The sequence below is a fragment of the Dermacentor variabilis genome, chromosome 4, assembly GCF_050947875.1.
Source record: "Dermacentor variabilis isolate Ectoservices chromosome 4, ASM5094787v1, whole genome shotgun sequence".
Classification (NCBI taxonomy): Eukaryota; Metazoa; Arthropoda; class Arachnida; order Ixodida; family Ixodidae; genus Dermacentor; species Dermacentor variabilis.
The window spans coordinates 32,313,777-32,327,875 of NC_134571.1; the positions used below are offsets into that span (position 1 = coordinate 32,313,777).

At 48.4% G+C, this 14,099-nt stretch overlaps 1 protein-coding gene across 3 annotated transcripts in view; it reads left to right on the forward strand.

The window, feature by feature from the left end:
* Positions 1 to 667: 667 nt before the first annotated feature.
* The window catches only part of LOC142578894 (myosin light chain kinase, smooth muscle-like), a 50,849-nt gene continuing 37,417 nt past the window's right edge, over positions 668 to 14,099 (forward strand). For 2 of the 3 annotated variants that reach the window (XM_075688564.1, XM_075688565.1), the window contains exon 1: positions 668 to 961. The gene's annotated coding sequence lies outside the window, so the exon portion shown is untranslated. The remainder of the gene's footprint in view (positions 962 to 14,099) is intronic. The other variant, XM_075688566.1, reaches the window with a different exon arrangement.

Consider the following 14,099-nt stretch of genomic DNA (forward strand, 5'->3'; position numbering starts at 1 on the left):
ATTGACAGCTCTGTCAACAGGAGCCGTGTGGGTTGTTGCCTGCTGTATCTGCCTTCTTGAAAGCGTTGCTTCTTATCACCTAACAAGACCCCGCATATTTGCTTGTCAGAGGTAACTACCATCAAATGCTTAAGTTTACGACATCCTACCCCTTTTGATTTATACATATCTTCGTCTCACATTAGTATTTCAGAGCGGGTCCAAAGAAAATGTTTTTTTTTCCCCAGAGGTTGGATCGGACCGCATAGGTGATCGAATTAGAAACAGAGCCGTTCTTTTTCTTCTGATTGTTGTTCCAACTAACCAGCAAAGCGTGCGTGCACGTTAACCTAGTAAGTGAATTTATTTCCGAACTCTTCGCAACGATGTTTCACACAGGCGGGTGCAGCTTTAGGTCGCGTCAAAGCCATCAGTTATTGTGGTCCTAAGGCGGCACTGAGGAAGCTTCCGGATTGTTTGGGTTAGAGAAACAAGCGGCCACTAGTGGTGTTTGCGGCGAAGAGCAACTGCGGGAGTGATGGAGTAGCGCTCCTGGAAAATGTCTGCGCTTCGGATTCTGTTTTTTACGACTCCACCAGCCTCTTCGTCACCTGGCGTTCAAGAAGGAAACATTCCACGCGTGGAAAACTACGGCCTGCCAGCCCAACGAAACGCAGCACTCCGCTTTAGAAGTTTGGGTGTGGTGCCCTCGAGCGGCGATAAAAAGAAGCTTGGCGGTGTTCGCCGAAGGCGCGGGAGAGGGGGAGGCCCCGAAGAGTGTGTGGTGGACGCGGGTGCCTAGGATTCGTAGCCCGGTGTCCGCCGTCGGTGTCGTCTCCTTCTGTGCGCCTCCGAGGTGTGATCGCTGCTGCCGCACTGGATACGTGCCGCGCTGGCCACAGAGCCCCGCCGGGATTGTCGTTGCCACCGTCGCATCTGCTCAACGTCGTAGTTGCTGCCGTCGCTTGTGTCTGCGTTCAACGTGAGCCTCGCTCGTTTCTCTTCGACGGCAGCGGTTTATTCGCGTCGCGTTGGTGCAGTGAAACATGTGCTACTGAACTTTGATTGGTATTACGCTCATGACGAGGATAACGTGTTTAACAAGTGGTGTCAGAGGGGGACATGTAAGCACGATTAGCAAAGCTCTCGGAGAACTAGAACCGTGAAGAGACAAAATTTAATTGTGATAGATAGATAGATAGATAGATAGATAGATAGATAGATAGATAGATAGATAGATAGATAGATAGATAGATATTTACCCGACCGTGGTAGCCTGGCGGCTAAAGCGTTGCACTTCTGAGCTCGAGGTAGCGGGTTCAATTCCGGCCGTGGCGCGCGGTTGAATACCGGTGGGGGCGTAATGCGAGAACGCTCGTGTACCGTACGTTGGGCGTACGGTAAAGAATCCCAAGTGGTTAATATTAATCCGGATTCTCCCATAATGGCATGCCTCATAATAATGTCGTGATTATGACACGTAAAAGTAAAAAAAAAATGTATTTTTTGAATATAAGTTTCTCGTGTTTAACGTTCCAGTTAAGCACTGTGGCTTTAGAAGACGCTGTAGTAGTGAGGTCAGGATAGATTTTGACCGCCCTGGGCTCCTTGCGATGCGCCTAAACTAAGTACACCAGCGTTCACACATTCCGCCCCCTTCGGAATGCGGCCCCCGTGTCTGGACATCGAACCCTTGATTTCATGCTTAGCAGTGGAACGTCATAGCCACTGAGTCACCATGGGTAGTTCAGATGTCATTGTGGTATATTTTTTTTTGTAAAAGTAAAACGTATAGTATGCATTTTTCTCTCCGATCATCACATGACTCCCCTTATATCCAGGCTCGCTGGCGAAGATATGATAAATATTGGCGCTTTGACGAGTTCAGTGAACCAACAAATTTTGTGGTCACTGTACGATTGGAAGCATCAAAACTGTTACATTGAATTCTGGGGTTTTGCGTGCCAAAACCACGGTTTGATCATGAAGCGCGCCGTAGTGGGGGACTCCAGATTAATTTTGACCACCAGGTGATCTTTAACGGGACACGGGCGTCCTTGCTTTTCGCCCCCGTCGAAATGTGACCGCCCCGGCCGGCATTTGATCCCACGACCTTGTGCTTAGCAGCGCGACGCCATAGGAGCGAAAATGTGTTTCTTAAGGAAGAACCGCACAACTTGCCTCTTACGTGCGTCGTCGTAACGTGGTTTCTCGCCCTTGTTGACTTCATCACTTTGTCGCATCATACCTTGCCCTAAGTGGGAACGTCGAGCACGAGATGTGCTTTTCGCGGGAGGTGTTTCATCGCCGCGCGAAATCGCACTTAACGTGTGTCTCGAATGCCACATCGCTCGCGCTTCTTTAACGTTTTTTTTCTCTCTGCATCCATTTTGTCTGTGGAATTGAACGACATAACTACACCTGTTTCACTTACCATGCATTTAGCTGAACGTGAACTGACTTCGTAAATCCGTAGCTGAGTAACAAGGTGCCTTTGGGAACAAACAGTTCCCTTAGTGCCCTTAGTTCCCTTAGTGCACTATGGTGACAGATGTTTCGAATCGTCTTATTCAATTGACTTAGTTGCTCTGTTGGTCCAGCTAGACAGATCATCAGTGCTCAAAGCGGAGGTTTAAAAAAAATAAATATTCAAGTGCTCGCTTCTTTCCGACTTTTTCGCAAGTTTGTAAAGGTCGGTGTACTTCTTGCAACCTGAAGCAATATGATCACTTTGTTGACTATTAGATTGTTTGGTTTACAGAGCTTGTCGGCCGTAGTTTCATTTACTCTGTCCGTTAGACCAGAACGAAGTTTCAAAAAGTGCTAAATCTATAAGTCGGGTTTTCTTACGCACTTTGAAACCGGCCACGTCGCAAACAACAACGTCATATCATCAATACCTTCAATTTCACCGCCACTGATATCGGTACCAAGAAGCTTTATATAGCTGTCCATGTAAATGAAGATGACATTCACCAAACAGAGCACCTATAGCGAGCGCGCAAACATATGACACATAAGTATTCGGTTAAGGACAATTAACTGCTTAAATAGAACGCTCGAACATGTCGCGTTAATGGGCCGTTGCCAAACAATGCAGTCATTGACGTTGAAGCGATTTACGAACTTATCGATTATATGTATGGCGCTAAATTATCAGGAAAAAAGAGTCCTAAGATGCATAAGGAAGACACTGGCGAAAGAACACTTGCTGCAATAACCGGATCTTTTTAAGTGATACCCACAATCAAATCAACAATGCTATTAAATTGCACAGTGCTTTAATGAATTCCCGTACAGGATAATTCTATGACATCACTGCGAAAATATCGACAAGGCATGGTGCAACAGCACACTTTGTGGCTTCTTAACAGACAATACGAGAATGTTTTTCAGGCGTTCGTGTGACACTGCAGTTGCCTTCACGAAAGCTTATGCAGCACTAATTGGAATGGCTGACAGTCCTGCATGTGATACCGGCGGATGCGAGGAGAACAATGGCCACTTAATGTGCCACTGCCATCAACTTGAAGCACAGCAACAACTTATGTCCAACGCATTCAGAAAACTAGATGATCGTTCTCTGAATGAACAGAGAATATTAGAACGCCGTCCCCATCGATCATTAGCTCAGAAAGCAGTGACGGTAGTTTTGTGTTTTCTGAGAATGTCTGGTATGTACAAGCGCCTTTGACTCTGTACTACCGTCCGTGCACGTCTCTATAGCCCCCACCCCCCTCCATCCACTCTCTTCTTTCTCTTCCCCTTCTCCCTTCCCCAGCGTAGGGTAGCCAAACGGACTCTTGACCGGTTAACATCCCTGCCTTCCTTATATACGCCCCCCCCCCTCTCTTTCTCTCTTTCGTGTGACACTTCATGACTGCGCACTGAGTGCAAGCAAAGCCGAGATACGTTTAGAAGAGAGGCTCCTTTCCAGCGCACGCATACGTCGTGTTTCTTTTGAAGTAATGTGAATGGGGCACGTGGGCGCGACTCCAGAGAAGAGGGGAAGCCTCAGTGACCTTAGCCTACATACCGGTCACGAGTGTTCGTGCCAACACAGACACGAACATAAAGTTAGAAAAAAAGAAAGCACAGCTTTGGAATGTCTCGTGTCGTATCTTGTCGGCGCACCCAGTGCACGCAGCCTATTTATTTGCTCTGTTGACGCAGACATCGGGGCCCGCTATAACGCAGCGAAACTTTGAGCGCCTTTCCGGCAAAGATTGCTACGCCGTCAAAAAAAAAAAGGCTTCTTTTGCAATATTTGCATTTATCGTAGGCAAATAATTAAATATAAGTAAACTAGGTAAATAGGTAAAAAGAAAGCACCGAATTGCCTGTACGTATACCATAGACAAAGATTGATATCGAAAGTGGGATAGAAAACGTTTGCTCTGCCGTGACGACTTCGCGCGCTTTGTAATCGGGTCGAATACGTGGTTGCTGTCATTTGTTTCCTACATTAAGAATATTTGTGTATTGCTTCCTAAGATTCAAGCAAGCGAAGGAAATTTATTGGCGCGATAGGATTGCAACGGGCAAGTGAGCCGTATGGTCGATTGCCGGCTATTTTATCTGAATATATTATTGCTTGTTGACGCAGGACCGCACGTTGCCTCCGGCATCGCGACATTCATGACGAGATAAGGGAAACAGATATGACCTGCTGCATGGTCGCCTCCGCGACCCACGTGTGCTGTACGGAAAAGATATGGGTGCGCAACAGCATTGAGAAAAGCAGACCCCTTACTTGAGACACCTTCTCTTACTGGAACTCTTACTAGCTTTGTTACTATTGGAGCAGTGCTTAACTAGGCGCACTCGCTTCTATAGAAAGAGGCTCGGAAATGAGACGCATACATAATGGACAGGCAAGATGAGCGCCGCTACCAAATGAGCGTCCTGCAGACTCCGACCGCTAAAAGCGCCGCGCAGGTCCTTGTCCTAGTGGAACCGCTCATCGCAGCTCTTTGAATACTGTCAAAACCTTTCTTGGCACTTGTGCTGCTCACGCAGGAGAAGCCCACACGCAAGGTTCTTCGTTGCACGTTTTTTATGCAGTTTTGATTGGATTAGTGACGCCAGCCAAGCTCTGGAAGGGGGATCGTATTTCTGAATGATTTTTTTGGACTTCGTTGCTTAACTATCAGAATTCTGAACTTGCCTTCGTCGTTGTGCACCGCTCTTTTATGACATCATCATCGCTCATCCAGCCTTTACGTCCTCGTTCCCTCGTCCCCCGTGCAATGTAGCAGGTCAGAGCACGCTAGCTCAGGCCGACTTCTCTGCCTTCAAATAACTTATCTCTGTTAGACCTTCAAAAGACGCCTATATATTACAGGCAATATGAACGACTTTCAAGTATTGGGCTCAACATAGGTGACATTTGAAGGCCTAGTAAACAGTGTGTAGTAATGCTCGCCTTGTCTGTCTTTCTCTGTGGATGTCTGTTTATTCATGCCTCTCTTCTGATAGCTCTGTTTCACTAACAAGTCCAAGAATTACTACTCCTTCACTCTTGTTTTTGCGCGCCGACAATACCATGAGCACTTCCAAAATACAAGGTAATCAAACGGCTTCACTTATAACTAACACAAGGCGCTGAGCCTTACAAGGATTACGTACGCAGGAAATATTGATAAAGGGAAAATCAGACATCCACCCGTATATTGGAAATATTGCTAGAAAAGTCATTCCTTGTGAAGAAGAGAAAACGAAATCTGCTGGAATATACAGTATATTGTTGTATCTATGCGTGCAAAAGATGATGACTGGTAAACATGCCGCTGACTGTGGAAGATTGTGACGGTGGGCAAGCATTCAGAGTTCAGCTTTCTAACAAAACGTTAACGTTGGTTCCAGTAATGAAGTCACTCGTCTGATAATAGCTCGTCTGGTTCAAATGAATTACCTTAGGGCTACAAAAAACTGGCGGATTCAGTTTGTTGTAGCCCTAATCCTACGGATCCTGCGGATCCGCCGGAGCTCCATAGGCGGCTAAATACAAAGCTGCGCAGACAGCGTCCATATTAAGTATCGTTCCAATTCCGTCGACACAAAAGACAGCTTCGCGAAGACAGAATCGAAGTTAAGAACGATGAAGATTACTTTTGTTGTCCAAACAAAGTGGCGGCTGATAATACTGCCTGGAAGCTCGGCGGAAACTTCGGCTGCGTACAAGAAAGTGTATTTATGCTCTCACTTACAGTGAGCCCCATTGTGGCTTTGTCTGGGTTAGAGCATGCAAGAGTTAAAATGTAACAATACTTGGTTCTTTACAAATTTTTTGTCGACGCGATGTGACGTCAAGTCGCAGAGACGCGTTCCGAATGCATTCCAATAATCGAGCTCGAAGCCGTCGTCATTTCCTTCAAACTATATATATCTATATTGCTGGATAGAATTGGACCACACCCATTGTTGTTATAGCCGTTGTGGTATCACCAGCAGTCACTGTTCTAGATGACTTCCAAGGCTTACCTATTAGTGCACCCCGCATAATATGTATTGCTCTGCACGTTACCAACCAAGAACTGTCCTCAAACGAGGTTCCTGTTAAAATTTCTTCACATTATCTTGCATCGAAGAGTAGGGCATCGCGAAAGCGAGCTGTGTCCGGTGGTGGAGCGGGCGACCCACTTTCTGAACATTAGTGTACATTGATGTGGTTGTTGCTTATTTTTCCTTGCGCCAAATACCCCCTGCAGCAAACGCCCTCTAAATGATCGGACATTGTTTGATACTCGCAAAGGAGAGCTTAGTCAACTTCCGGAGCTCAGATTGGCGCCAGACAGAAGGCACACCACTTTGAAGAAGGAACCTTTTCAGCAGAACAGGATTGACGGGCAAAATGGCGAGGCCCTCCTAGAGCTTCAAAGGAATGAGGTGTTCTTGCGGAACACAGTCTATTGTCCGTATCTCCACATTTCTTGTAAATGCGTGTGAAACGGCGAGTTCTTAGATGAACTGCCCTTGTTCATTTTGCTGGCATGAACAATCTTTGACTTCAGTGGGTTGATTGTTCCGATTTTGATATATTCTGGGAGATTGTTAAAAAGGAAATACAGGGCTTTTAGAAGACGCTTTTACGGAAGCACATATAATATTTTTATTTTTTATGAGCTTCAGGTGTTTGCGCAGCCGGAAACAAATAATTTGGCTCAAAATTGTCATGTATATTTTGCGACTTCACTAGACGTACTCCTATTCTTTTGCCTCGTGAAGAAAGAGCTTCGTTAACCGGTGAGCCAAAAACGTGCGGCCACTGTGATATATAAGAAACCTGAGCACTTTGTTTTTTATGAACAGAATTACAGACACGCTTGTACGTGTGATGTCCTGCGTATCATTTACGAGTCATGATGTGCCATTTAGGATTCATTCAAAGCAAAAATGAGGGGTTTCAAATGGCACTTCGTTAGGATTATCCATTATGCACGTGACAGTAACATTGCTATAGTGCTAACTATAAGGGTTGTAAGGCTTCTAACTGCTCGGGGAAGCGCACATCAACCCTGTCCGATGTTTGCAAGCGTGCCAAGTATCGTCACGCCCATTACAACGCTGCAGTTTTGCTACCCGCGCTGTATTACGCGGCGCTGTGCATATCTGTTGGCTTGTGTCCCTGACAACCTTTTCTGCTTTTGCTTCTAGCAAGTGCGCAGGTAGCAGCGAACCGTGTCAAAACCGTTTCAGCAAGTAGACTCTTGTTGTGAGTTAGTTGGTCGTTGATTGCCGAAGACACAGAGTGGCACAAAAAATAAATAACGACAGAGAAAAAAAGATAATTTTAATGAGGACGCAAACGAAAACTGACAGGAGGCACGGACCGCCTCTGAGTGACATTAATACATCTCTATTCTCTCCGCTTGTGCTTCTTTCTTTGTTTGTGTTTTTTGCAGAGAGTATATTAAGGGGAATTTCGCCACCGTTTTCGTGCAGCGGTGGAGGCCGGCTCCCAGATACGTGCTCGGTATCGAATGTTAACACACTGCAAGAATCGCAAATTTTAATGCTATAGGATTAGAGGCACACTTCACCCACTGGCCTAAAGACGTGGGCAGATAGAGAAGACAGTGTAGTCGGAAAAATGTGGGCCGATCGTGAAGACATTGCCTTTTAACACAGCGTCTTAAATCGATATCTGTCGCGAGGAAAAAAAATGCAAGGAAATGGCACGTCACGCACGCGCTGCAGTCGATTTAAAGAGCGACTTTTACACGAGAGAAGCTTGCGTACGGTCGTGGCCTGATGATTAGAGCGGCTTTGTCGGAAGACATGGGTTTGTTACCACCATCAGTCACGCATTTCCCTATAGCGTTATAAATGGACTTCACCTATTCTGAAGGCATCTAACAGAAACTTTGAGGTGTGTTGAAGCGCCCGGAGAGCGCGTCACAATGTGCACGAACTCGCATGTTTCCAAGGGGTACGTGGTCATATATACATATAGAAACGTCTCTCTTATAAATGAGAGTGTGCAGGCTCGCCCGTGTTATTACGTCACAATCATCACACTGTACAGAGTTAGCGGTGGTAAGTGCTGACTAGTTTCTTGCTTTTCAACGTAATTATCAATGATTGCAATAGACAGCAGCTAATTTGCGCGGTGTTCTCAGCCAGCAATCCACCTTATTTGTTACGCAGGTCGGGTTTTACCGCCGGGTCCACGTCGTTTGTACGCCAGTGGCGGGGAAGGCTGCCGGCGTTCTGCGGCAGCGCAGGCTTGCGTGGGCGCCGTTATTATGAGCAGCGAGCAAATAGACCCCTATTGCTCCTGAAGTGTGCATGTGGGAACTCGCTGGTACAGCTTCACTGGCTTTGATGTATCCGTTGCTCAGACTGACATTTATCTACGAAGAATATTGAACGTCTTCATATCGTGGCCATGTGGTGTTTCCCACTATAAGGGCCTCGTGCGGAAGTTTTGATGTCACTTATTTGCATGCTTGAAAACTGCTGCGTGCACAGGTCTTTCCTATGGAATTTATTTGAAGTTTAAAGGATAGAAATTCCAAAGCAGCCTTATTGTTTCATTAAAAAAAAGTATGTGTGCCACTTCGTGTTCTCGTTAAAGCTGTAGCTGACGGTATTAAGACTGCAGAGAGGGGATCTATTACGTCACATTCATGCAGCATAATCACAATAAAATACATGAAAGCTTCCACGGCGTTATTAATATACCCGTAGTGCATACTACGCGTGCTCGATGTCGGTGAGCGTACCTAACGTTTCGACGTTTCACGTACTTCTCCGCGAACCCCTTCTTCCGCTGCCACGCCTGTTTGGCGCATTAATCTGTCTAGATCAGCCGTATTCTTGCTGAATTTTACTGGTAATCGTATATGAGCGCACATAGTAAAACGGGCCACCTATGATATCACAATCTGTCAGAAGCCATGCGTTTTGATGTTTTGTATTTTAGAATCCTGCGTCATGAACAATTTCGCAAGCCATCAGTGTCTAAAAATTGCCTTAGAAACATCTTGGATTTGAAATATAAGATGTTTCGTGGAGAGGCCAGAGGCGCTCTTTAACTCTGATTTGTTAATGAGGAGTAACGTCCGTCCTGAAGCCGGATAAGAGGGAGAGGGGGGCAGGAATGCTATTGGAAATACATTAGCAGTTTGGCGTCCTGATTCATTCGGTCTACCTGGAGTTGAGGCCCTCTGACGTGCAGCCTTCTTTTTATAGGCGACCGTTATTTTTGTGATTCAGCTGAGCCATAACTTATCTTTGCTCCAGCTACATTACAAAAATGCGAACTTTAATATGAATTAATAACACGCCATTGAGATTTACAATATATGACCTGCTTCTCGCACTACACTCAACAACACTAGCTTTAACCTCAAGCAGCTTCTTTGAGTTGAGTCAAAATATATCGTCAATATTTTTGTCAAGTTGGAAATACAGCACTGTCAAATAACTTCTTGATCGACGCAGGCCCTTGGACAACCTTTTTAGCCAACATAATGAATACAAGGTACGATGAGCTACCATACAGGTTTATGCACCCACAGTTACACTAAAGAATTTTATAATTTGTTTTTACGGCATGCTTCTCTCCTAACTGCGACAGTGTTATTGAGGACGCTCACATTCTACCACCTTGTGGAATTCCACAAGGTTGGCACTTCTAGCTAATGAGAGAGGGCGCAATCACTCCGTTGATCTAGTCAGAGCTGTGAAGATGGCCAACTCGACAACACGCCAGAATTGCACATCGTCCAGAATAATACCCTCTGAGTTTCGTTACCCCTGCGGAGAAAGTCGCTCCGGTGGTTGAAAAAGGCAGGATGTCCGCATCTCCTTGCCGCCAGCCGGTAGCGAGACTCGTGTTTCAAGCCGTCCAAAACAATGCAGAGTTCTCCCTCAAGCTGTAGCTTTTTACGAGCTTGCACAATGCAGGCCGATTCCATGGGGAGGAGGAGGCGCAGTCAGACGGAGGTGAAGCGAAAGCGAAGAGTGGGGGAAGGCTTGAGAGTAATAACAAAAGAAGAACGAAACAGAGAGGGAGCTCATCAACAACTCGTGGCTTGGGAACGCGTCCAAGACCTGCGGCTCCTCATCTATCAGCAGTGTTTTGCAGCGCGAGCGCACACTTTGTCCCCTTATTTTCTGCCGGCTCCAGAAAACAACAGGTCCGCTGTCGCGCCTTGCCCCCTTCCCCTTTCCATCTACTTTCCCTTTCCTCTCCCGGAAAGTCGCAGGAACGCGGTTCCAAGTCCGTGTTTCCGGGGGGACGGATGCCCGAAACTCTCCGCGCTGCTAGCGTTCGCGTAACTGACTGGCGGTGCGCCTGCAGGTTCTCACAGCTAACACCATCATCTTATCAAGAACAACTCATTCGCGATGCGCACGACATCGTCATCGTCATCTGCAATATTGCCCGCTGTTGCCTCCTAAGTACATGCACAGACGCTGCCATTATCAAGATTTTGCAGGACGCGCAAAACCACTCATAAATTATCATGTGCGAATGTCTCGTGGTAGCTAAGTGGTCAGCGCGCTCGACTCTCGAGGGCGTTTTGCCGCAAGGGCACGAATTATACGGGTATCACACGGCGCTCTTTCGATCTTGATCGAGCCCGATTGGGATCAAAGTTCTCGGTCGCGATTGGCTTCTTGCCTCAGGAATAATGTGGGGCGCAAGGTTAAAAACCAACAGAAGGAACAAGAGGAGACAGAAAGAGCGCCAATTTTGCAGCGATGTTAATTTCATTCCAGAAGGCACCCATATTGACACGTACTTATCTTTATCGGGCAACCACGTTTCGCCGCCTAACAAATGTAATCGCACAGCATGGGACGCGCCTGCATGTATCCGAAGGTTCTGGAAAGTTATCGATGCTTCTATCCGCTGTCTGTCGTCGCCGAGACTTATGTTATCTGATTTCATCACCTGACGCGAATGGTGTAGAACTTTGTGGAAGGCACGCGGGTCCGAACGATTAGTCTGGAACATTCGACAACTGCTCTTTAAAAGCCGACGCGCTTGACCCGCAGATCAGATTTCCGACGATCGCCGACTCTGTTCGCCTCTTTCGTTGTGCTATAAGTGTAGCCTGTTTTGTGGGCACAGGTTCGCCCAATAAAATCTAGTTTTGCCTTTCACAGTATTGCTGCTGTGTTCTTAACGTCACCACCACGTGACATCTGGTGGAGGTGCTTGTGCGTTCATGTACCGAACGCCCCCGCAAAGCCGCGATCCAAGCCCGAAGCCCGAGGACAGAACCAACATCGCCCAAGACCAGCGTGCTAGCCGCAGACTGCAAGGACTGCCCCCAGAGCACGGACTTGTACCTGAGACGACAAAGAAGATCGTGGTCAAGACAACCCCAATGGCTGCCCCAGCGTCCCCCGTTATCCTACAACAACCTCGGGACCCACCAACCTTCCATGGAGCAGCGACTGAAGACCCGGAATCATGGCTGGAGACCTACGAACGAATCGCAACATTCAACAACTGGGACTCCGACGAGAAGCTGCAGCATGTCTACTTCGCCTTAGAAGACACCGCCAGAACTTGGTTTCAGAACAGGGAATCGACCTTGACAACGTGGGACCTGTTCCGTACCGGCTTCCTACGCACCTTTACAAGCGTCGTGCGCAAGGAAAGGGCTGAAGCTATGCTAGATGCCCGAGTGCAGCTGCCAAACGAGAACGTCGCCATCTTTACGGAAGAAATGAGCCGTTTGTTCCGCCACGCCGACCTGGATATGGCCGAGGAGAAGAAAGTCCGCTTACTGATGCGTGGTGTAAAGGAGGAACTTTTCGCCGGGATGGTAAGAAGCCCACCGAAGACCATCGAAGAGTTTCTTCGTGAGGCGACGAACATCGAGAAGACACTGGAAATGCGGAACCGGCAATTCAACCGCCGCACGAATTCAACAAGCTACGCCAGAGTTCAGTCACTGGCCACCGACGACCTGCGCGAGACTATCCGAGCGGTCGTGCGGGAGGAGCTACAGAAGCTGTTCCCGTCATCACAGCCTCAAGTGGCTTCGATTGCCGACGTCGTACGTGAAGAGCTCCAACAACAACTCGGAGTAGCCCCTGAATCGCCGAAGCCTCAGCCGCAAGCGATGACATACGCCGCCGTCGCCCGCCGTCAAGGTCCCCCTCCGCGACAACGCCAGGGCCCTGTAACGCCGCAATTCCGTCGTCCACCGCCACCGCCGCCAGCACGCCCACCCGTCGCCCAGCGCACCTACGCGAGGAAGACTGACGTTTGGCGCACCCCCGACCACCGCCCACTTTGCTATCACTGCGGAGAAGCCGGGCACATCTACCGCCGATGCCCATACCGGGAGATGGGACTCCGAGGGTTCGCCGTTAACGCGCCGCGACCACAGATTGGCGAACGACTTCGCGATATCGCCGACTACCTCGCCGCCACACAGTGGAACCCTCGACGACCGTCCCGTTCGCCGTCACCAGGCCGCTACCTGTCGCCGCAGCGCCGACCATACACCGGCCCAGCCCGGGGCCGCTCTGCGAGCCCATATCCGGAAAACTAAAAGCAGCAACCGATGGAGATGCGGTTGCTGTTCGTCGAACTGACGAAGATCCTCCGCCGCCGACGAAGACGACGAAGAGACCATCTCGACGACATAACGACACGCCGCCGTCCCGACGAAGTCAGGAAGCCAAGACTACACCGACGAAAGACGACTTGACGACGCGACGTTCCAACATCAGTTCAACACGACGCAGCCGTGATCCAACGCCAAGACCTAACTGCAATGCCAGACAAAGAACAACCGACCTCGACGTGCTTCTCGACGGCCACGCAGTCACTGCCTTAGTCGACACAGGGGCCGATTACTCCGTAATGAGTGGACACATCGCCGCCCAGTTGAAGAAAGTTAAGACCGCATGGGCAGGCCCTCAGATTCGCACCGCTGGAGGACACCTCATCACGCCGACTGGGATCTGCACGGCAAGAATAACCATTCATGACCGGACTTACCCTGCCACCTTCGTTATCCTCCAACAGTGTTCACGAGACGTCATTCTCGGTATGGACTTTCTGGACCAACACGGCGCAATCATCAACCTGAAGTCGAAGTCAATAACGCTGTCGGAAGATAAATCAATGCCGCCGGAGAGCCCTCGTATTCACCACGCCTTGAGTGTGCTCGAAGATCAAGTGAGCATCCCGCCTCGCTGCAGCATTGTTATTTCGGTCAGCACCGAAACACCCGCTGACGTAGAAGGCGTCATCGAAGGCGACCAACGTCTACTGCTAGACCGTGAAATTTGCGTCGCAAGAGGGATCGCTCGACTGCATGGAGGGAAAACTGAAGTGTTGCTGACAAACTTCAGCCAGGAGTTCAAGCACATCAACAAGGGCACGACGATCGCGTACATCGAGGAAATTCTGGAAACAAGTAATGCGTTTGTCCTCTCGGATTCCGCCGCATCTACCCCGAAGACCATGGTTCCCGAACCAGACTACGACATTAATCCAAATCTCCCTATGATTAAGCAACAGCAGCTCAGAAGTCTGCTCCAACGATACAAAGGCTGCTTTTCGACGTCATCGAGGATTCGACAAACACCAGTCGCCAAGCATCGCATAATCACCGAGGAATGCTCTCGACCACTCCGTC